Raw genomic sequence first — 25,172 nt, 5'->3', positions numbered from 1 at the left:
CAATTGATTTACATTGGACAAACAGACCAAGCACTATGGCTCATAATACAATTACACCTTACCTGTTTGGACTATATTTTTATATTTCATTTTTACTTGCTGCCAGGAACGTTTGGGGCCTGTTGGGTTGCACCTGCGCTCACATCACATCACAAAATAAAATGTATAAAATAACAAATAAAATAACATATGATAAAATAACGTGTTAAATGGGTGGAAATCCCTAGATCAATGTTTATATTAACACTCACGCATTGACTCTGTCGGCTATGTTTTGCCATACATGCTCCCTGTCTTTCGCAGCTGTGGCTGTGTTACTTTTTTCCGCGGAATTTGCGTGTTATCGGCATATACTGCCATCAGAATTTCGGCCTCAAGCGCTGTAAAATACATTGATCACGCCTTCTTTCCCTCCGTCTCCATGGTGACTCGCTTAATCTGTGCTCCGCTTATCAGGGCTTTATGTATCCTCGTCCGCGCGCTTCACTTGGGGTTAAAGCAACTCCGCGTTGACTGAACTAATTGTTATCAGCCTTTCTGAAACCGAATATTCCGAGTTGGACAGTTCGGGGTTACTCAACCCTGCGTATCGTTTTTCACTCTGAGTTTTCTAAACCGGCTTCCTGAAACAGGGCCCTGGTCCTGTCATTAGGTTTATGTCAGTCAGCTGTTCCCCCATGTGTCTCCACTTCCCCTGATCACCTCATGTATGTATTTAAGCCCTTTGTTTTCTGCATGCCATTGTCAGGTCGTCTGTTTTTTTTTACCTTAGTCTTAGTCGTTGTTAGTTTTCCTCACCCTCAGTCATAGTTATGGTTTTCGTCTGTCAGTTCTACATTAGTCTTAGTCATAGTCTTTGCCTGTTATTTTCCACCACAGTTATAGTTATAGTTTTTGGTCTTAGTACCTCTTAGTGTTTTGTTTCTTAGTGTTTTGACAGTTTGCTTTGGTTTCCTGGTTTTCCCTTGCCGTTATCATTAAAGGATCACCTTTCTGTTCAAACTTACAACTCATCGTCCTCATCTGCTTTTGGGTCCTGTTTCATCACACATCGGCGCACCCCGCCGTGACAAGAAGAGACAAATCGTGCATGATTTAGACCGGCACTTCAGTCGGCAGAGTAAGATTGTGATGAAAATGATATTAAATAAATCTCTTAGTGTGTTGATACATGTGGCTACAGGCCTGGGCCAACTGCCCCCACAAGCACAGCGGCCGAAGCAAAATTATAGTAATGGAAACCACACTCAGCAAGAATCAGCAGCTGTGGAAAAGACAGCAGCGAGGAGAGAATTAGAGGAGAAATTAAGAGAAGTTTTAACACATAAAATTGGGGCCAACAGACTTGTGGAGGTTGGGAAGGCGTCCGGAGCATCACAACAAAAAGGTGAAACAAAACACACAAGCAGAGTAATGTGAGAGAGAGGCACGTGCTAGAGGAATTCCTGGTTTGAGAAAAAAAAGTTAAATTAGCCCACCTACAAACGCACACACGCAATGAAGAAACAGCTTACATTCATGAACACGTGAAGATTTTCCAACAAGGTTAAAGCAGCGAAACTTAACACACACCTGTTGTTAAATGATAAAGTTTATCCACTACTAACAAATAAACTCTCTGGGTTGCAGGTGTAATACTCTGATAAATATCAGTGGTATTTATTTTGTTTTCATGAGAATAAGTCGAAGAGAAAATAACAGTTCATGGTGAGGTTAAGAGTGGTATAGATATGTGATATAAATGTTTGTATTAAAATGCATAAATAGTGTGTGAAAAAATCAGTTACGTTAAAAAACCATAATTTCATGGAATGTGAATGTCTGTTAAAAGAGAAGAAGTGTAACTTGTTTTGTATGCTACGTCACGAGAGGTCATGACTTGCAGATGACTTCCGGGGGAAAGAGACTCGGGAGGAAGAGAGGAGAAAAAAAGGAGGATTACTAAAATGGCATAGACGAAGCATGGACTTCGGGACTGCTTATGTCACCAAAGTTGTTCGGCAACAACATATCACCCGTCTGCGGACTTCCCGGTAATCATTCGGAGCGTTTGAGCCGGGCTTCCCGTATCTTTTGTGCTTGGCTAAGCACGAGGCACGTTTGGCTACGTTGGCTAGCTGGAGCTAGGCTAACGCCACGGTCCTGGCTAACGGAGATTCCGCCGGAGCGAAGAGACGGAGTTTGAGAGTTGTCTCGGGAGAGAGTCGCTAACCGTGGATGATTTGCTGCTATCTAAGGAACCGGAGATTCGTTGCTCGCTGCCGCGAGTGGAGACGGTTGCTACCACAACGAGCGAGTTATTCATCGGAGGAGGTGGAGACATCACGGATACTCGGAGGTATTGTTGTTATTATTAAGAGCTCCAACTAAAGCGCGCCAACAACAAAAATAAACTAAGAGTGCACTCTGGGGAAAGAATAACATTGGACAGGTTAAGGGAAAAAATACTAAAATCTATCCCCCGGGGGTTTATTGTATGTTTTGTATATGTGTTTTTTTCATGAAGAAAAAAAAAGGGTTGGATGTGAATTTCCTGCAATTGTTTAATACATTTTCTAACCCTGAGATCCTGTGTTGGGTTTATTGCATGGTGTCTTATCATTTGAGTATTCACATGTATTAGCCTTAATCGGTTAAGTGTATTTCCTTAGCCTCCGCTTGTCTGTGTAGACACGAGAATCATATGAACCTTAGACTGATATTTATTTTTCGAGATGTATCTTTTATCACAGAATGTTTAAGTAGAGTCAAGACTGCACCCGAAGGCATAAGGGGGGAGTCTTGTCACACGAGCCGGTGGTAAAAGTGTTACACAGGACAACAACTTAACTTCAAAAAGACACTGGTCTGACCAACCAGTGAAGACACAACAAATTTAGTGGTAAAAAGATTCAAATTGTGACATGTTTTCTGCTGATTGATTAATACAAGTGATTACTGAGTGAAAGAAATGTCCATTTTTGGGCTTTTAAACATGATCTTAAGAATTTTAACATGTACCTGTGTTGTCCTGTCAGCTTGGTGGGTCATGAGTGGATTATATGGCAGAGGTGTGGACTCGAGTCACATGACTTGGACTCGAGTCAGACTCGAGTCATTAATTTTATGACTTTAGACTTGACTTGAAAAAATGTTCTAAGACTTGTGACTTGACTTGGACTTTTATACCAATGACTTGGGACTTGAATTGGACTTGAACCGGTTTACTTGAAAAGACTTGATATTTTACCCCAAATATAAAATTTAACATGCATATTATATAGAGATTGAAAATGTGACGTCATTCACGGGTAGAACCGCAAAGGATTCTGGGAACTCGTGGCAAGCGGTAGTAGCGCACGCAGACTTTCAATTAAAATCAGTCACACAGCGATAAAAAGAAACACAAAAATGTCAAGAAGCCGTTGTATTATTAACTGCAATAGCCGGTCGCATGACAGCCACGGGAAGCCGACGGGTAAAGAGATCGGTTGTTATCGGATTACGTCGTTGAAGAGAAATTGTTCGAGCCATGTTTCCGAAGTAACAAAGACGCGACGGATGGCCTGGATTGCAGCCATTCAAAGATCAAATATAACGTCCCAGAACACTCCAGCTCACAGGTTACTCTGCTCCAAGCATTTACACGAAGGTCAGTGTTTTTTAATAGTTAATACGTCATTTTCATAACATAATTGGTGATATAGGTTACAAGCAAGTCTGGCGCTGAACAGAAATTGTCGCGCTATGCTCCTTTATTTATTGTGCATAAATAGTGAATTGTCCTGACACAATATTGCGTTTCGCTTCTGTTATTATGGTACACTGACAAAAACATATACTTTTATTCACAGGATAAAACAGGTTTTTTGTATCACTAATTGCCCAGTACGATTACAGCATACAATATTGTTGTCACTGCTACATTTCTGTAACGTGTACCAGAAATTATTTCCACTACTAATTAATTACCGTTGAGCTCAAAGGTCCTATTAATAAACGGTTAATGAATGTGTATTTATGACGACGATTTGTGAGACTGGTAAACTTATGATACGTACGATGGTCTTTCGTTCGACACGGTGCGTTTCAAAGTCCTGCACCCATCTGTCGGTAAACTGTACCTGGGCTTGTTGCAGTGACCGGAAGTTACTAAACTTCATGAGTGTATGCACTCACTCCAAGAACCGTATGATTATAAATATGCTACGATGAGATAGCTGACTTCATCTAACTAGCAAATGTTGTCCAGGCTACGTTGGTGATACAGTTTTTTTAATGTGTATGATATTTTTGTCATGCGATTTTAAAGCTGGTCCTACAACCGCATCCAAGAATAACATGCAGCTTATCTCAGAACTGTCGGTGAAAATTATTCTTGGAGCTAGGTTTAATTGAGCTGCATTTTAAAGAGGTGCAATTTCACAATTTGTGTATATTTTCTAAGTTCACTATTTTGTCATGTGTTGAGAAAAACACAGATTTTAAAATTACATGGTCTAATATTTACATTTAGCATATAACTGCAACATGCTTTTTTTCGTTGTTTTTTTTAAAGACTCGAAAGGACTTGAAATTCAAAGTTTCAGACTTGTGACTTGACTCGGACTTTTACACCAGTGACTTGAGACTCGACTCTGACTTGCCTGACATTACTTGAGACTTGACTTGAGACTTGAGGATAAAGACTTGAGACTTACTTGAGACTTGCAAAACAATGACTTGGTCCCACCTCTGTTATATGGTGAGAAAAAACAAAAAAAGGGGGAGAGAAGGCTTGAATGCTTGATTACAGGCTGCTTTGTCGGCCCGGAAAGCCGAGGCTGACCTGGACTCCTGCTCTCCCCTCCACCATCGTTGCTCACTCCTCTACCATCTTTGCTCACTCCTCTACCATCTTTGATGTGACCCTGACCAAATGCTACAGCAGCTGGACCCACAACAACAACCTGAAAATGTCAACAGTGCTGCAGGAAAACGATCTCATGCAGCAGAGACGGAGAGCATTAAATCCAAGGCCCGTTTCACTACACGGGGAGATTTCCAGACAGCTTCAGCTGACAGAGCTGTGACGAGACGCCCATTAAGCCCAGATGAAAAGTGAGGCCGAGCAAGACAATGCTGACCTTAACAACTCTGCATTAAAACTGTGCAGGACAGTGACGGACCAACACGCATGATCGGGCAACAAAAAGGGCGTGCCAGAGACAGGAGGAGTAACTGAGGTCAGGAGGCACCTCAGAATGGACAAAAGCACCAGGAGAAAATAAGCTGAAGGCACAGGTGCCGGGGCTCGGCCAGGAGCTGACCTCTGAGAAGAGCCGAACAGCAGAGTTGTAGAAGGCCGTGGAGCAAAGCAAGGGAAACATCAATAAACTTCAATCTGACCTGTACGGAGAAGACTCTGAGGTTTCTGCCCTCAGTAAGAGCTCAAGGCATCAGAGCAGAAACTGAGCATGGATCAGGAGGAGCTGGCTGATAATCGAACCCATCAGGCTTGGAGTCCCAGACACAGGACTTGAAATCAGGCCGGAGCTTGCTGGAGCAGGAGGTTGCCAAACCTGACGAAAAAGCTCCAACAGCAGGAGCAAGCCTTGAAGGAGCTACAGAAGCAAAGGGTCAAGTTAAGGAGGAGTGGAACAAGGAGAAGATGCAGGACACTGGAGAAAAGGACTGCCTCAATTGGGGCCAGAACCAGTATGGACAGAACTTTGAGCAGCAGCACCAACGGATGCAAACGGACTGAAAAGGAGGAGGGCAGGACCCAGGGCACGCTTCAGGCCGTGGTTTACCCAGAACACCAGAACAGGAAAGTGATGAACACAAACACCCACACAAACACACACATCTACATGCACTGACTCAGAATGAAGAGAAACACACATATGAACACATATGCACTCGTTGATTGAGTGAGAAATGACAGACACACGTGCACAAATCGAAATGCTGATTCAATACACTGAGAAGTGATCCATACACACGCTGATGCAATGAAGAATGCTTTACTAACAAATGCTGCACACAAACATCCAAATACGGAGTCGGTTACAACAATGTAAGGGGATTTTTATGAAATACAATATAATCAAGTGTGCCTTATATTCAAGTGTTCATATATTTTCACATAACCGAGCCTATTGTTAATAAGAACATGATGCATTCTTTATTTCAGTGTCTGTGATGTCAGATAAAGCATGATATACTTCTGTATTCTTTACTCCAGTGTGTGAAAGATCAGATAAGCTGAGCTAATGCCTAACCTCTCTTTGACTTCTCACAGAAGAGGAAGTACTATGTAACCTGCTTTGCCCTATAAATAAAGCAAGCAAGCCTGCACTCGGTGTGTGTGTCTTCTCAGAGACATTCACCCGTGCGCACGTTCTTAAAACTCTCTGAGTCTGGTCTGCAGTGTCTTATTTCTCTTACTTGTGAACAAATGTCTACCCCTGACAAACAACAAGAAGCCATTGATTGTTTATTGGTTAAATGCATTTCATGCCACCCAGAGGGCATTTGTGTAGATTTAGGGGACAGGGTCTAAAGCAGTTGGGTAGTGAAAACAATATCTGTGCGTGATGTCTGTTTATGGCTTAAGGCCTCCACTGAATTGTTTATTGTGCTTCACACAGCCTCATAAGGAGCAGTGGTACAGAGTGAAAATGATGAATGAACGGTGTGAGTTTTATTTCGGAGAGAATATGAAAAGGTTGTGTCGATTTAACTTAGTTGTTTAAGTTTCTGCCAAAGCAAAGCATTTGTGTGCAACCAGTGTCCACTATTGAGTTAAGTCAATCCAACATGTTTTTGTCAGTGCAAAAAGGACTTACGGTACCTGTATTCCTGCACAATATTGTCCCGGGAGGGAGAAAAACTTTCTGGTGAAGTTTTGGTTGAGTTTTGGGTTTTGCTTAACACTAGGTTGATTCTATCAGTGAGGTTTGGATTGTTTTCTTTCTCTAAGAGAGAGATGGATGGTTTTATGTTTGGACATGTTTGCAACGGGCCCCAGTATTTGTTACTTTATTAGTATTTTATTGGTTACGTTTGTTTGTGCTTTTGTTACAGTGCACTGAGATAAGAACATCTGAGAGGTGTGATCCACCGGTGGTGATATTTTGGTATTTTGTGAGTTCCTGATTTAACAAATCAGCTCTTTAATCCAGGCCTGAGAGATTGAACTTTAAAGCGCTATGAAATATTCTTACTGGAAACAGTCGCAAAGTGTTTTTCTCCATGATTATAATGGGCTTGGGAGAAATTCACTTATATGGGACATTGATCACATGAGAAGTCCTGAGCCTAAAAGGATTGCAGCGAGTCAACCCATATGGAAAAGATATATATAAATCTTATAAAGTTTGTATCTGTCTTGTGTGAAACTTGTATGAAAAGCATATAAGTGTGAAAACAGATATAAGATCCCTTGAAAAATTATATAATGAAACTTGTATGTTTTGGATACTTACTAAAACAATGTATGAAAGTAATGCGAAAGTGGCCACTTTCATGAGTAAATCATGTAAGCCTTATATGATTTACTCATGAAAGTGGCCACTTTCATGAGTAATCACATATAAGTTTTTACTATTTCTTTTCCGTATGGGAATCCAGTCCAAAGAAGGAAAAAACAAACAAGGAACTGTTTCCTTTAAAATGATGACGTCGTCTTGCTGGTGATGGAGGCTCGAATAGGTTGCGCGTGAGACTCCGTTATCAGCAACTTCTGGTATGAATGTGTATGGATGTATGCATGTGACTGGACTGTGACGGACTGACGACTAAAAGTTTTAACTGACTTGGTACTGAGACAAAAACGGTGCCGACTTTAGGATTAGTGAATGTCCACAACAACTCACCCAGCCTGTAGAAGAAAGGTGGAGGTTTTGTCTTGCTGTGTTTTGTTTTTGCAAGAACAGAAGGATGACAAAATAGGCTAGGGTTAGGGGCTATTGAGCTATTTGCAGATTACGTCCCGGATCAAAATGTGAAGTTTTACAAATCACCACTTCTTTAGTTAATATCATTTCAGTCTCAGACAACCTCGTTTCTCTTACAGAGGTTGAATGGGATGGCGGTACCACACAGTGTGCGTGGACTTCCCCTGCACAGAAGGCAACTACAAATGCTGTGAATGCTAAATAAACAGAAACAAATGATCCCTGTTGTCTTTGCTTGATGATTGGTTTGAGTCTTGACAATCCACATTGCTGGCGTTGCATCTTTCAATGCCAGCAATGGCAGGTATCAGTGCTCAAAGCTTTTGTGTTTGTTTCCAACAAGTTGCCCACCTCGGGAAACAAAAATGTGTTCTTTTACTTGTCAGATGAACATATGAGACACTTTGACTCTTCAGTGCAGTGTGGAGCCTAACAAAGATCTGTTTTGTGTCCCAGCTGATCAGCAGGAGGAGGAGAGTCTGACGGAGCAGCAGAGGAACATTTTCAGCTACTTGGACTCAGCTCAGCCACTACAGAGGAAACAATGAGCTCAACACAGAAGGTGACAGACAGAGCAGGACCATATGACCAAAGATATTTATCACCATATACATTTGAACATTTGCCATAACGATGTAGCTGACGATAGAATTGACACCAGACAAAATACTTTACAGCTCCACAACTTTATTAAAAACCCATCAATGTATTTTCACTGAAACAAGCAGCTGTTGTTTATGTGCATTAAAGTTATATAAAAATGTAACAGTGCAAATGCAAATTCCTCGCTCACAGTTTAACCAAAAGGCGTTTCCAGTGGAAACTGGCCGACACATCCTGAGCATAACCATGTATAACATCCACTAAACTTCAGAAGAGGTTATACAGTCGTGGCCAAAAGGTTTGAGAATTGCATAAATATTGGAACCTGGAGAAGTTGCTGCTTAAGTTTTTATAATAACATTTTGCCTGCACTCCAGAATGTTATGAGGAGTGATCAGATGAACTGCATCGTCCTTCTTTGCCATGAAAACGAACTTAATCCCCAAAAAGCCTTACCGCTGCATTTCATTGCTGTCATCAAAGGACCTGCTGAGACCATTTCAGTGATCGTCTTCTTAACTCAGGTCAGAATGTTGGCGAGCACGAGGCTGGAGATCATCATGGCTGTATCCCGATTCAGGTTCTGCAGCTTTAAAGTCCTCAAGGGCCGCGTACTCAAAGACCGCTAAGGCCGAAGTGCGAGGCTCGTAGGCTCGTGAAATGGGACGTCTAGCCTCCGTCGCGCTGCCCAGGTTGCCTAGCAACCATGATACTAACAGCTGGAAACGTTTCATACAGCTTTGTTTGACAGAAATGAAGGAGAACATATTTAGTTCATTTGTTTCTACATGAGCTCTGTGTGATTTGATGAGTATCTGAGGCTGAGACCACAGGACTGTGAAACATGATTGTTGGGCTTCATTTCTGTGCTGAACAGTCGTTTAAGATTAGCTGTAAATAACAATTAGCTGATGTTGTTCATGAGACTAAAGTCATCTCACTGTGGTAATGTAAATATAATATGGCCAATATTATAGTTATTATATTAATCACTTCACTCACAGACAAGTATCTGTGACAGTGTGTATACAGATGTATCATATATAAGAGACAAATATTGTTCATTTAATATGTTGGTACTAAATGTGGCTCAATGCTTACATACATGTGTAAAAAGCAAATGTACGAGCTGTGATAACTGTGTCTGATAGAATGAAGAGTCGACTGATATATGAAATATTCCTTTATTGGGTGAGAAAATCAGACCATGTCATAACTGCTGTAAGTCACACAGAATAGATATCAGAGCCTTAAACAGGCTGACGTCTGCTAAATGGGTCAAACTGGGCAGAAAGTCTACAAACACATAACATCCTTATAGAATATGATGTAACACTATAGATCAACTTAGCTCAGAATATATAAAGCATATAAACAGTTACAGCAATATGATGCAACAAACACAGCAGCTACTGATCCAAAATACTCAAAGCTTCATAGAACTGAAACCAACATTTATTTTAGCTCCATTCTGCTGCTGATACAGACTTTAGGTTTCTGAACATTAAACTTGTTGCTGCCTTTCATAGTGTGTAACTTGAAGGCCCTGAGTACTCTGAGTACTTTCTCCCACACTGGAAACACTGGGATGATCACATTATGTGAACATTACCTAATAAGACTGATTCAGCACAGACAGTTATGTTAAACTTTCCTAGCAGTCCTTCACAAACAGGGAACAGTCTGTCTATTCTCTCCATCTGTCAGCTGCTGCTGGCTCTTCCTCCTCCTCTTCCTCACACACTGCTGAGTTTGTCCTGGTGGATCATCAGGGCTGCAAAGCCTCACAGATGATGTGCAGCAGTGGGTCCCTCAGTCTGTCCTCACTCTGGACACTTGCAGTCGTCACACATGGAAATCAAATGTGTGATAAGCTGCAGGATTCAAACACAAGTGTAACTTATAAACACATGTTCATACTTTTATTACACAATCAGAGAGAAAGAAACAGAGAGAGAGTGCAGGACAGACAGACAGGTGGCAGTCTCAGGTGTACACACTGCTACACAACAGCAGCAGAGAAGCAGGATTTAGTGTTTGTGTTATTACGAGTGTAAACAAGAAGAGTTCCAGATGGTGCAGTGGACACATGTGTGACTGCTGTGATTAAAGCATCTTTCTTTCAGCTTAACGAGTGAACCGTCAGCTCGTTCAAACACACGTTAAAGTGCGTTTGGCTCGACACCACCGAACAGAGGCAGCAATATAACACAGCTCACATTAACAGTGCAGTGAATCCTGCTTGTGCCGTGATGTTCAGGACTGCAAACCGAGCAGCATCACTGACTTTCAGCCTGTTGTGTTTGTGGATATATGACTGACTTTAATTATCCACAAAATCATCAGATTCTCTGTAAGATTAAGGTCGACTATTGAACGGCGTATATTTTAAAGGCTTTAAAACCAAGTTAACGCTGAAACTACAAACATCACTAATGTCACATAACTCTGCCGACAAGGCATAGCTATGGCTATGAAATGCTCTTTGTGTATCACTTCTTCATTATGAAAGATGTCATTAATGCACTAGTAATGTCTCATCTGGAGTATTGTTCAATCATTTGGTCAGCAGCTAATAAGACAGATCTTAACAGACTTCAGTTAGTCCAGAATAAGGCGTCCAGATTAGTGTGAAGATGTTCATACTATACTAATATTGATCAAATGCATAATAACCTTTCTTGGCTTCCTGTACAGGCTAAAATATTCTATGGCTTACTTGTAGTTCTAAAGAAAGCAATTCTGTTAAACACGCCACATTTATTCTGCTCAGCTGCAGTATCCAGATGAAATACATCATCATATTACACAGTTTTCAACAAGCTGCAACTTAGTAAATGCTCGAGTTAAAAGTAACGTTTTGTAAAACTGTTACATTGAGAGCAACTTTTAAGTGGAATAAGTTGCCTTAAAAAATTAGAGAATTATTCAAAACTTCAATGAACACTTAAAAGCCGATTTACAGAGCTTTTAGTTGTTGTAAATATTGTAAGACATGATTTGTTTTTGAAATTTGTGTAATGTGCCTCAATGTTATTGATATTATTATTATTATTATTATTGATTGCTTATATTTGAACAATTGTGAAACCTCACTGTGGATGTAAGAGTGAAATTATGTGGATATCTTGAATCCACTTTATTGTGGAATATTTTATGTGAGTATTTGACGGAAGACGAGCAACATCTGTTGTGGAAGCTAACGGGGTTCCTTTAGAATAAACAAACATAGGATTTATTATCACTGAATAATTATGAAAACAAAGGGTGGTGGAGTCTGCTTCTACATTAATGAAGGTTGGTGTACTGATGTCACAGTGTTACAGAAACACTGCAGCCCACACTTGGAAAGTTTTTTCATCAACTGTAAACCTTTTTATTCACCGCGGGAGTTTTCTTCCTTCATGCTGGTCGGAGTTTACATCCCTCCACAGGCCAACGCGAACAACGCACTGTGCGAGCTGGCTGACCAGATTACTACCCTGGAGAGGAAATTCCCGGATTCCTTTACAATTATTCTTGGGGATTTTAACAGAGCAAACCTAAACTACGAACTCCCTAAATACAGACAGCATATAGACTGCCCCACCAGGGACAACATCATACTGGATCACTGCTACACCACTCTAAAAGATGCCTATCGCTCTGTGCCCCGGGCAGCTTTGGGACATTCTGATCACTGCCTGGTCCATCTTATTCCAGTTTATAGGCAAAAACTCAAACGTGCCAAGCCTGTAGTCAAAACTGTGAAGAAGTGGACTAACGCAGCAAAGCAGGAACTACAGGACTGTTTTGACTCCACTGATTGGACTGTTTTTCAAGTTGCATCTGACAACCTAGATGAGCTCACGGACACTGTGACATCATACATCAGTTTCTGTGAAGACGTGTGTGTGCCAACAAAGACCTTTTGCACATACAACAACAATAAACCATGGTTCACTCCTAAACTCCAACATCTTCGTAAGGCCAAGGAGGACGCCTACAGAAGTGGTGACAGGGTCCTGTACAAGCAAGCCAGGAACACACTGACCAAGGAGATCAAAGCAGCTAAAAGGATCTACTCCCAGAAGCTGGAAGAACGGCTCTCAGCCAACGACCCTGCGTCAGTGTGGAGGGGCCTGCAGGAAATCACCAGCTACAGACGCCCCCCACCCACTATTGAAGCAAACAAAGACCTGGCCAACGAGTTAAACACTTTCTACTGCAGGTTTGAGACGGACAGACTCCCACGCCCCACCCTCCCCTCCCCAGGGACATTGCTTCAGACATTGACCCCCAACACACCTTCCATCTCTCCCCCCTTCACCCTGCCCCTCCCCAATCAAGACTCAACGACCACCCCCACCTTCCCCAATCCAGACTCAACGACCACCACCACCCTCTCCAATCCAGACTCAACGACCTCCACCACACCTCTCACCCCCCTTTCCTCCTCCCTGAAACTAAGAATACACACTCAGGATGTGAGCCGACTATTCCAGAAACAGAAGCCCAGGAAAGCCCCCGGACCAGATGGCGTCTCACCCTCCTGCCTCAAAACCTGTGCTGAACAGCTGGCTCCCATCTTTACTCGCATCTTCAACAGATCCCTGGAGCTGTGTGAAGTTCCCTCCTGCTTCAAACGCTCCACCATCATCCCTGTTCCCAAGAAACCCACCATCACAGGACTGAATGACTACAGACCTGTCGCCTTGACGTCTGTGGTCATGAAATCCTTCGAACGACTGGTGTTAGCCCATCTGAAAGACATTACAGGCCACCCGCTGGACCCTCTGCAGTTTGCCTACCGGGCAAACAGGTCGGTGGATGATGCAGTGAACATGGGGCTGCATTACATCCTGCAACACCTTGACCGCCCGGGAACTTATGCCAGGGTCCTGTTTGTGGACTTTAGTTCGGCTTTTAACACCATTGTGCCTGAACTTCTCTCCTCCAAACTCTCCCAGCTCAGCGTGTCACCAGCTACCTGTCAGTGGATCACCAGCTTCCTGACAGACAGAAAGCAACAAGTGAGGCTGGGGGAGATCACCTCTGAAACCCGGTCCCTCAGTATTGGTGCCCCTCAAGGATGTGTCCTCTCACCACTACTGTTCTCCCTCTACACTAACGACTGCACCTCCAAGAACTCGGCTGTCAAACTCCTAAAGTTTGCAGATGACACCACTGTCATTGGCCTCATTTAAGATGGTGATGAGTCTGCATACCGGCAGGAAGTTGAGCGGCTGGTACTCTGGTGCAGTCAGCACAATCTGGAGCTGAACACTCTTAAGACTGTAGAGATGACAGTGGACTTCAGGAGACATCCCTCAACTCTGCTCCCCCTCACCATATCAGACAGCCCTGTGTCAACTGTGAAGACCTTCAAGTTCCTGGGTACAACCATCTCCCAGGACCTGAAGTGGGAGACCAACATCAACTCCATCCTCAAAAAGACCCAGCAGAGGATGTACTTCCTGAGACAACTGGGGAAGTACAGTCTTCCACAGGAGCTGCTGATCCAGTTCTACACTGCGGTCATTGAGTCTGTCCTGTGCTCCTCCATCACAGTCTGGTATGGAGCAGCCACTAAACAGGACAGGAGCAGACTGCAGCGGACTGTACGGGCAGCAGAAAGGATCATCAGCGCCCCCCCTGCCCTCCATCCAGGATCTGTACCTCTCAAGAACCAGGAAACGGGCAGGGAAAATCATCACAGACCCCTCACACCCTGCACACAGACTTTTTGATCTGCTGCCCTCTGGCAGACGGTACAGAAGCCTGCAGACCAGGACCACCCGACACAGGAACAGTTTCTTTCCCCTCGCCATCTCCCTCCTAAACAGTTGACCTGTCACACTGCTCCCACTGCCAGACTGCAACTGCACCTTATGTACATTTTGTAGTATTCATTCCACCTCATTCATTTCTGTATTTATGTATATAAGTTTAGATTCGTTATTTATAGTTGGTTTACACAGCTTTGTGTATGTATGTGTAATGTGTATATATATAGACACTGTGTGTGTGTGTGTGTGTGTGTGTGTGTGTGTGTGTGTGTGTGTGTGTGTGTGTGTGTGTGATTTACATTGCTGTGCTTGAGAGCCACCATCTACCGGAACCAAATTCCCTGTATGTGTCTGCACATATACTTGGCCAATAAACACGATTCTGATTCTGATTCTGATTCTGATGTATAAATCTATACAAATTATAGAAATATGTAATTGGAAACAACAAAATAATCTAAATTATAAAATAATGTGTGTGTGTGTGTGTGTGTGTGTGTGTGTGTGTACAATCAGGAGGGATGGGCATGATTTTAGTGTTTGAACAGTCATGAATTATCTTTAACAGCAGGTTGGATGTAATGTGTTAGAACTACCAGCAGGTGGGGATAAGAGACCTTTAAGGTGTTTGGTGCCACGCTCCACCTTCAGGTTTAAAACTAGTGTTAATGGAGTTTGAAGGTTGAGTTTGTTCCACGACTGCATTTCACTCACTGCCTCTGTTTGTATCTCTGTCACTGCAGGACCAACATGGAGCCAGAAGTCAGCGCTCTCAGGAGGCCGACAAACCTCACAGAAGAAAGGGAGAGAAAAAACACACCTGTGACGAGTGTGGGAAGGGTTTTACTGTGAGGGCTAAACTAAAACAGCACCAACTCATCCACAGTGGAGTTAAAGCGTACAGCTGTGATCAGTGTGGCAGAGCTTTTACTCGCAGTAGCAGCTTACAGAGTCATCTAGCCCTCGTGCTACCCTAGCAAAAAACGGGACCATTTTGGGTACTTTTGGATTTTCGATTTTAAATATATCAGTAATTTTAAAGACCAGTTGCATGATACTTGCCCAGGATGTGAATTTTAGGATTATTTTTAAAATTCAATGATCCCCTCTATGGTGTGGTGTATAGTAAAGGAGATTCACATATTTGTTGAGCAGAGGGGGGAGGGGTGCAAAAACAGCCACCTGTTTGCTGAGCAGAGGGGGGAGGGGCAGTCGTTACTCTCCCAGTGGCAAGTCAGCAGAGCTGGGGGAGAGACAGAGAGAGATCCTTTTCTATCTTCTTGGATTCAAGTGCACATTTGAAGTCTGTGGGAATAGTTTGCAGCCTGGTCTTACTAGTCATTTCTGCACAGACGCCACGAAATGCACAGATGCGCGCACACACAAGACGAAGCGCGCGGTCAATATAGGGGAGCTTGGAAGCAGTGATCATCCTGCAAACAGCGCATTATTATCGTAACAGCTGCAAAAGTTAGGATATGTCCTGTCTGCAACATCCATCCATCTAGAGGTTCGTGCTATAAAATGTAAATTACATCTTTGTTCAGTTTGTTGTTGAGTTTGTTAAGGTCAGTTCAGTTTCCCAGTGGCACAGGAATGGAACAGGAGGGAGAGACAGAAAAAGATCATCGTCTATCCAATAAGATAGAGGATGATCATTTTTTAATTCAGGTGCACCTTTGAAGTCTGTGAGAATAGTTTGCAGCCTTGTCTTACTAGTCATTTCTGCACAGATGCCACGAAATGAACAGATGCGCGCATGCACAACACAAAGCACACGGTCAATTTAGGGGAGGCTTTTGCTGAGAAAGCGCAGCGTTCCAAAAAGCGGAAGCAGTGCTCATTGTGCAAACAGCACATTATTATCGTAACTGCTACAAAGATATATATAAGATATGTCCTGTCTGCAAAATCTAACCATCTTATGGTTCATGCTATGTATGATAATGTAAATTACATCTTTGTATAGTTTGTTGTTGAGTTTGTTCAGGTCAGATCAGTTTGTTTTTTTGCAATAAAGTGTTATTGTTCCAAAAATAATAATGCATCCAAATCAATGTTGTTATGAATTATTTACCTATTCAAGGCTGTAATAACCTCATGCCAAATATTTCCATTTGCAACTAATTTTTTGAAAATATTGCATATTATGGGTTTTTTCCCCCCCAAAAAACAGGGTTTTTTTTATGACAATAAAGCCATAAAAACCTAAAAAATATTTTAAAAATAATGAAAAACTTTATATCTGTGGTTAGGTCTGAAATTGTTTAAAAGATCTGATGTGAAACAAAAAGAAAAAAAAATCATATATGATATTGCTATATCACCTTTTGTCAGGGGACCCGTGTGGGTACAAAGGGTAAAGCATGGGTGTAAATTTTAAAAACTCTTATTACTCCAAAAATAATAATGCATTCAAATCAATGTTGTTATGAATTATTTGCCTATTCAAGACTGTAATAACCTAATGCCAAATACTTCCATTTGCAAGTCATTTTTTGAAAATATTGCATATTATGGGTTTTTCACCCCAAAAAAACAGGGTTTTTTATGACAACAAAGCCATAAAAACCTAAAAAAATATTTAAAAAATAATGAAAAACTTTATATCTGTGGTTAGGTCTGAAGTTGTTTAAAAGATCTGATGTGAAAAAAATCAGAAAAAAAATTCATATATGATATTGCTATATCACCTTTTGTCAGGGGACCATTTTGGGTATGAAGGGCAAAGGATGGGTATAAATTTTAAGGGATGGTCAAGAGCTAGTTAGCCACTCTGGAATTAAGCCATACAGCTGTGACGAGTGTGGGATGGAGTTTACTCTGAAGGCTTCACTAAAACAGCATCAGGTCATCCACACTGGAGAGAGACCGTTCAGCTGTGACTTGTGTGGAAAGTCTTTTTCCTTGAAGGGTTCCCTAAAAAGACACCAACTCATCCACAGTGCAGTTAAAGCGTACAGCTGTGATCAGTGTGGCAGAGCTTTTACTCGCAGTAGCAGCTCACAGAAGTATCTAGTTACCCACTCTGGAATTAAGCCATACAGCTGTGACATCTGTGGAAAAACTTTCAGCCAGAGAGAGAGCCGAAATACACACCTACGCATTCACACCAGACATGATGTGTACTGCTGTGAACAGTGTGGCAAACAGTTTATAACTCACACACACTTACAACAACACATGTTTACCCACACTGAGGAGAGACCTTATCGATGTGACCTGTGTGAGAAGACTTTTAAATCTCCACATTACCCGAGAGAACACCAACAGATCCACACCAGAAAGAGACTCTACAAGTGCAGCTGCTGTGAGGTATGTATTTATATTGTTATCTTGTCATTTTAGCCTGACTGTTTGGAACAACTCTGCTCATTAAACTGTGTTAGCATGTTAGAAATTCTACTGCATGGAAAAGCAGCTCTGAGTGATTATTCAGATTTTCCTTTCAGTTATGATTTTAGTATTACTGTAGTATTATGGTGGTAGTATTGTAGTTATTGCAGCCCAGTAAACTGAGTGTGTTAACTGAAACAGTCAAATGTAGTTGGATGTCTGCAGAGATGCTCTTTATTTCAGGCGACGTTCAAGATACAAATGTTGAAGGACTGACTTACACTGTCTTTGTGTCTTTGTTTAGAAGCAGAGCGACACAGATGGATCCAGTTCTCAACCCTGTCATCACTGTGGTGGTGGGAAAGACTTTCATTGTGACCTCTGTGGAAAATCTTTCAGTCAGCAAAAGACCCTAAAAGTACATCAACGTAGACACACTGGAGACAAACTGAAATACTGCAAAGAATGTGGGAGAAGCTTCACCACACCAAGTGAGTTAAAACAACATGAACTGATTCACAGTGGGGTTAAAAAGCACCTCTGTGATCAGTGTGGGTCATCCTTCACCACTGCAAGGGACCTTAAATCACACAAAAGAGTCCACACAGGAGAGAAACCACACAAGTGCAGACACTGTGAGAGAAGCTTCTCACAGTCAAGTAATCGTAACAGGCATGAACGTGGACACATGGAAGGAAACTACAGCTGTGACCAGTGTGACAAGAGCTTCAGGAATCTCAGTTCATACTCTGCACACAAACGATCCCACGTTACTAATAAACTGTTTCACTGTTACCAATGTGCCCAAACATTCACCTCATTGTCTGCTCTGTGCAAACATCAGCGCGATCACTCAGGGCTGAAATCACTCCCATCACTGGATCACAGTGAATCTGAAGACACAGAAAGATCCTCTGGTTTCTGTGTCAGACTCAAAAAGCTTGAGATCAGGCTCCACAGAGTTCAGATAGAATCATTTAAACTTGTGTTGAACTGAACTGGTTGTTGGGCTGAACTTCTACATAATACAGATCTACATGGGATCTTCTTTTCTGTTTTTTACTGAGTCAGTTTTGTCCTTTTTTCTCTGTCCTGGTTTTGCTCGTCTGTAAATGATTGAAACTCAGTCAAATAGTTCATTGTTCTCCAGCAAAACGTTTTGGAAACTCATGTTTAACCTTTAAAACTCTGACATGTTTTAGCACACAAGGCTTCATCGGGGAGTTCACTCATGATTGGACCATGAGAACAAAGGTTTTTAGTTCTTTCAAAGAGAGTCTTGGAGATGTTTGATGTTTCTGTTTTTCTGAAACCACCTGAAAGAAAAACTATTTTTCTTGCTTTATGTAGTGTGGAAGTTTTTAATGTTAAAAATAAATTCAATAAATAAATTCAAATAAAATAAATTCAAATTTTATTTGTCACGTACACAGTCATACACAGTACGATATGTAGTGAAATGCTTGGACAACTGCTCGTGACCTAAAGAGAACAAAAAAGGAAAAGGCTATGAATAAGATAGGAAATAAATATGAAAAATTAAAAAGGGTAAATTTAACTAGGAAGGAATAAAATATAAATTAAGGTTAAAAATGAAATAACTGTACAACACAAATTAGAATGAAGGGTAAATTTAACTGGGAAGAATAAGATAAAGATAAATATATAAATTAAAGTTGAAAATAAAATAACTGTACAACAAAATACACAATACACAATATAGAACTATATAAGAATGTATGAAGAAATCTAAATATAAATAAATATATACACAATAACAGCAGCTGTACAAGTATTAACTGGAAATGAAGAATATAGTGACCAGTGTTGTGCAAAACCAAAGTCCAGAAAGTCCAGTGTGTGTGTAAGAACCATATGTGTGGGTCAGTACTGTGTGGTGGTGTGATTGAGAGACCGTATCGCCTGCGGGAAGAAGCTCCTCCTCAGTCTCTCTGTGTTGGTCTTCAGGGAGCGGAATCGCTTTCCTGACCTCAACAGAGAGAACAGTCTGTTGTTGGGATGGCTGAGGTCCTTCACCATCTTCCTGGCCTTGGTCCAGCACCGCCTGCTGTAGATTGAGTGCAGGTCAGGGAGCTCGGAGCGGATGGTGCGCTCAGCTGACCGCACAACCCTCTGTAGAGCTCGTCTGTCCTGCATGGTGCTGTTCCCGAACCAGGTTAAGATGTTTCCCGCCAGGATGCTCTCTATGGTGCACGAGTAAAAGTTCCTGAGCACCTTGGAGGGCAGTTGGAAGTCTCTCAAGCGTCTGAGGTGGTAGAGACGCTGTCGGGCCTTTTTCACCACGGTGTTGATGTGACAGGACCATGACAGGTCCTGCGTGATGTGAACTCCAAGGTATTTGAAGCTGTCCACTCTCTCCACTGGGCACTCGTTGATGACGGGGGTCTGGTAGTTCCTCTCCTGCTTAGTGCTGAAGTCCACTATCAGCTCCTTTGTCTTACTGACGTTTAGAAGGAGGTTGTTCCTCTGGCACCAGTTCTCCAGATTCCTAATCTCCTTCAGGTAGGCCGTCTCGTTGTTATCAGAGATCAGGCCCACCACGACGGTGTCGTCAGCAAACTTGATGATGGTGGTGGAGCTGGTAGTGGCCACACAGTCATATGTGTACAAAGAGTACAGCAGGGGGCTCAGAACACACCCCTGGGGGGCTCCAGTGCTGAGAGTGGTGGAGGCTGAGACATGTCCGCCCATCCTTACTGCCTGCGGTCTGCCAGTTAGGAAGTTGGAGATCCACTGACACATAGATGAGCTGAGTCCCAGATGCTCCAGCTTGGTGGTGAGTGTGGAGGGAATTATGGTATTAAATGCAGAGCTGTAGTCTATGAAGAGCATTTTAACATAATTCCCCCTTCTAGTGTCCAAGTGAGTGAGTGATGTGTGGAGGAGATGAGAGATGGCATCGTCTGTGGAACGATTTGGACGGTAAGTGAACTGTAGTGGGTCCAGTGTGTCTGGTAGTGAAGAAATGATAAAGTCTCTGACCAGGCGTTCAAAGCACTTCATCACTACTGAGGTGAGGGCTACAGGGCGATAGTCATTGAGAGAAGCAGGGTGGGGTTTCTTCGGGACAGGAACAATGATGGACTCTTTGAAGCATGTGGGGATCACCGACTGAGATAAAGAGATGTTGAATATCTCAGTGAACACAGGAGCTAGCTGGTATGCGCAGTCTCTTAGGATACGACCTGGGATGCCGTCTGGTCCTGCTGCTTTCCTGGTGTTCACTCTCTTGAAGGCTCTCCTTACTTCATGCTCGGAGATGACGAGCACGTTTCCGGTGCTGGCAGTATCTTCCTGTCTGCAGCCGTTAGCGCCGCTAACACTAGCATTGCTGGAGACCTTAGCTGCAGCCTCGAAGCGAGCATAGAAAGTGTTCAGCTCGTCTGCCAGAGTCACGGCCGCGTTCGTCATACCGGTTGTTGGTGCTTTATAGTCCGTTATTGTCCTTAGTCCCCGCCACAGGCTCCTAGAGTCACTCTGTTGGAGTTGTGACTCTAGTTTCCTCCCGTAGCGCTGCTTCGCCTCTTTCACCGCCCTCCGCACGTTATATGACGCGGCTTTGTACGGGTCCATGTCCCCCGTAATGAGTCCCGTGTTGTAGGCAGCGGTGCGGGATCTCAGAGCATCGCGGATGGTTTTATCCACCCACGGCTTCTGGTTGGGAAACGTTGTGATAGTCTTTGTCTCCACGGTATCATCCGCTAGTTTCCCGATGAATCCCACAACCGCTTCCGTAAACACGTTGACGTCATCGTCGGAGCTGTTTCTGAACATGCCCCAGTCTGCGTCATCGAGTGCGTCCTGTAACGCGGCCACCGATTGATCCGTCCAGCGCGCGACCTTCCTCTGAACCGGAACTTCCTGTTTCAGCCTTTGTTTGTATTTTGGCATGAGGAAGATGGCGGCGTGATCAGATTTGCCAAACGGAGGGTGAGATTGTGCTTGTAGCCGTCCTTGACCGTAGTGTAGCAGTGGTCCAGTGACCTTTCACCTCTGGTGGGGCAGGTGATGTGTTGATAAAAGTTCGGCGCTGCGCGTTTGAGGTTGGCGCTATTAAAGTCCCCCGTCACAATAAGCGCAGCGTCCCGGTGTTGTGTCTGGTGCTGTGTGAATGCCTCATGCAGCTCGCATAAGGCGGTGACCGTGTCCGCTTGTGGTGGAATATAAACGGCACTTACAATGACCGATGTAAATTCCCGAGGTAGATAAAAAGGACGACACATGATGGACAGTAGTTCCAGATTTGGTGTGCAGGAGCGTGTGAGAGGAACAACGTTCGCACTGTTGCACCAGTTGTTGTTCACCATTAAACACACGCCGCCTCCCCTTGACTTCCCCGAGTTTCTTCCCAGATGTTTCTTCATCTGTGATGTTCTTGAATGTGTTCACGTGAAGATGGTACAAATAAACTGTCCTTTCAGCTTTAGCTCCTAATTTATTCATTATTTATGGATGTAGCACAGCAGCCGTCTCTTGATTAACACATGGAGGGCTCGGGATCTGATGGTGTCGTCTCCCTAATTTGCCCACTCAGTAAATCTCACTCATGGCCAAGAAATTGAAATAAACCTTGTTTCCCTGCTGGATAGTGATCCACTGTAACTCTGCTCCTCCTTCCTGTTTAGGATTTCTGTGGCTGAAGTAAAATTCCCTCCATCCATCACTTATCCCAGCTAACCCAAAGTGAAATAAAGTTTTGCTCGTCTTAAAAAAGCATTACAATAATGGGCATTACCAATGCAAACTGAATGATACAGAAGATGAAAGAAGAGACTTTGATCAGTTAATAAAGCTCATGATCTGGATTCATTGTGGCTGCTACACAGATACTTCTGGGTCACTTCTCTCAGTTAGGAACCTTCCTCACCAAACTGACTGTTGGACCACACCCCTGGTTTCATGAGAAATTGTTTCAGCCATGATTTCTCTTCCTGTATTTCAGAGTAAAGACTGAAGTGACAAATGGAAGCATGTTTAAAAAACACAATGTGAGAGAGACGTTGAGGTCCTTAGAAGTTACCCTGGGTTTTTCTGTCACCCTGCTAGATGTTACACACCTTGTTATTGGACTGATTTCTACTGCTGGACTACTCCTGCGGAGAGTAACAATACTCTTACTAATTAGCTCCCTTTCACACCTTTGGGGATATTTATTTCTGTGTTTGCAGCGCTGTGAGCCAGAACAGCGAGAGAAAAATCTGCAACAGCGACGAGCCGAATGCTTACGTGAATCGCAGCAGCTGCACATGTGCTACGCTGAATTAGAGGATATCTTTGCTCTGGATTTCTATTTCTACTTTTTCATTTCTATATGATTCTTCTTGCATCTAAACAAAGATGATTCAATTTGCTAAATGTTGATGGCTCTTCGTGCTCAGGTGTAAATGAGACGTAATATTTGCTCTTGGTTTGGTTCTCCTGTACAGAACCTTGCAGTACAACAGAAACCTAAAAACATTATTTGTAGTTGTTATTCTTAGTTGTTCTGCTGCCTAAATACCACAGGGTCTGATTATGAAGTTATTGAGCTGCACATACTTTACGACCTGCTTAAGTTCGAGGTCACAGCGTCTGTAGAGCAGCTGGAACATAATGAAGTCTACAAGGTTAAAGTTTTCTCTTCAGTTATTGTTCTTTCTGCTGCTTGGTTTGATGGATCTGAGAGCTTTTGTTTTTATTATTGTTATTATAATTATCATTAATATTTTACTCTCTAGAAGCTTTCAAATAGTGTTTGTGTTTGAAAAAATTGATTTAAGAATTGAACAGAAACATCTGTCCTTCTGAAAATCACCCAAAGGCACGGAGACAAAGTCAAAGGATGCAACCTGTAACTTTCTCTTCCTTCATGTCAGGACCATCATCCATGATTTATATAAAATGCATATAGCAACAGTAGCACTTTAGTTTGGACTTTATGATTTCTGTAACTGGAAAATATTATTTTGTTTAAAGACAGAAGTGACCGCATAGTTGCAACATCAAAGGGAAATATTAATTAATTAGCATTAAGTATATTTGTTGCTTAAGCGTTTGCACTATAACTTAAGTAGGATTATAACTTTTAAGGAAGGAAAGATTTCAGATATTTAGTTCACTGTTTCAACGTTGAAGTGTCAAACGTCCAACATCTGGAAAGGAAACCACGCCAGTGTACTGTGATGTTTCACCAACATGTGGCAGACGCTGGTCCTGCCTTTCATGCTGACATCAGCAGAGAGCCCCGCCTACCTCAAAGCCTCGCCTGTCATGTATTGATCAGGATGATTATGAAGATGAGCGAGTGCAAATAAGACTGTAAAAGTCCACGAGCAGAATGTTTGGATGCTTTCTAATGATTCATGAATATCATGAGAGTGTTTGTGTGTTTTGTCTTTTCTTTGCTGACGTTTGTTACTAACAAAGACAATTTACGCTCTGTGTGTGTTTTCATCCTTACCAGCCGCACTCTAACTGCAATGAAGGAAACAAACTGTAGAAATGGTCGACTCAGTGACTTCATAAAATATTGAAGTGGTTCAGGTAGAGCCAGTTTTTAAATGACCATGAACACTGAGCGTATTGTATCTGTACAGCATGTTTTTCTATTAGACAGATTTGTAACAGAGGCCTTGCTCTCAGTAAGTTTGAAATCCTTGTCTGATTTATTTTGTAATCTCTGATCTTTGTGTATCCTGCTCAGTTTGCATGCTGCCTGTAGGAGTTTCTGTCTTTGTATTTGAAGAGAATTCATTGAATATACTCAGCTGCTTCCCTTTGGTGCCTCACACATCACTGAAGTTTTTCAGTGTCCAGTTATTTGTTTTTAATAGCTGTTTGAATTCTCTGTATGTTTGACCCTGTAGACTGTTTAATGGACTGCTCGTCTTCCTGTTTGTAACCACTGCCTGTTTAGGACTAAAGATTTGGATTTTTGACTTTAACACAGCCTCTGCGTGTCGTCCCTTTGTGTCCTCGTCCTCTGTGAATGTGTCACAGATGTTTTCATGATAATAAGACAGCTTTCCCACAGTGGCTTGCAGCAGCATTTATTCACAGCACATTTGAGAAAGGTTCAGATTAACTCGATGAGTTTATATTCAGAATGATTCTGACAGTGGGCCACTGTGAATTGTGATCTTTCATCAGGTCAATGTTTAAGTTCAGTATTTCAAAGCAGGAGCTATGAACAGTCATCATGTTGGCATTAGAATTATTATTATTAATCATTATTAATAATGTCGTTACTCATGTATAACCTTGATTAGTATACATGAATTTTATCAATAGTGAAAAATAATGAATAATTCATGTATAACTTTTATTGTGTTTTGTATATTAATTATATTTAAATAGAGATGTTGACACTGTCTCTACAGTAGCATCAATGTAACATACATTATTGGTCCAAGCTGTCATAAATGGGGAGCCTGAGCCTTTATTATGAAAACATGACGAGTATTTTTCTTGTCAGTTGGGAAGAAGTTGGTCTTTTTTTTCCTTCTTTTTGCTCAGTTTGTCTTTTCTTTGATAATTGAAACTCTGA

At 42.2% G+C, this 25,172-nt stretch overlaps 1 long non-coding RNA gene across 1 annotated transcript; it reads left to right on the top strand.

Annotated features, from left to right (window-relative positions):
• The first annotated feature begins 1,651 nt into the window (after positions 1 to 1,651).
• LOC143416149 (uncharacterized) lies at positions 1,652 to 15,168 on the top strand. The gene is made up of 3 exons (XR_013096524.1): positions 1,652 to 2,338; positions 8,376 to 8,481; positions 15,034 to 15,168. It is a non-coding gene; the product is annotated as an uncharacterized LOC143416149 (long non-coding RNA).
• Positions 15,169 to 25,172: the final 10,004 nt, after the last annotated feature.

The sequence above is a fragment of the Maylandia zebra genome, unplaced genomic scaffold (genome assembly GCF_041146795.1).
Source record: "Maylandia zebra isolate NMK-2024a unplaced genomic scaffold, Mzebra_GT3a scaffold25, whole genome shotgun sequence".
Taxonomy (NCBI): domain Eukaryota; kingdom Metazoa; phylum Chordata; class Actinopteri; order Cichliformes; family Cichlidae; genus Maylandia; species Maylandia zebra.
This window is presented reverse-complemented; position numbering and strand designations above follow the sequence as displayed.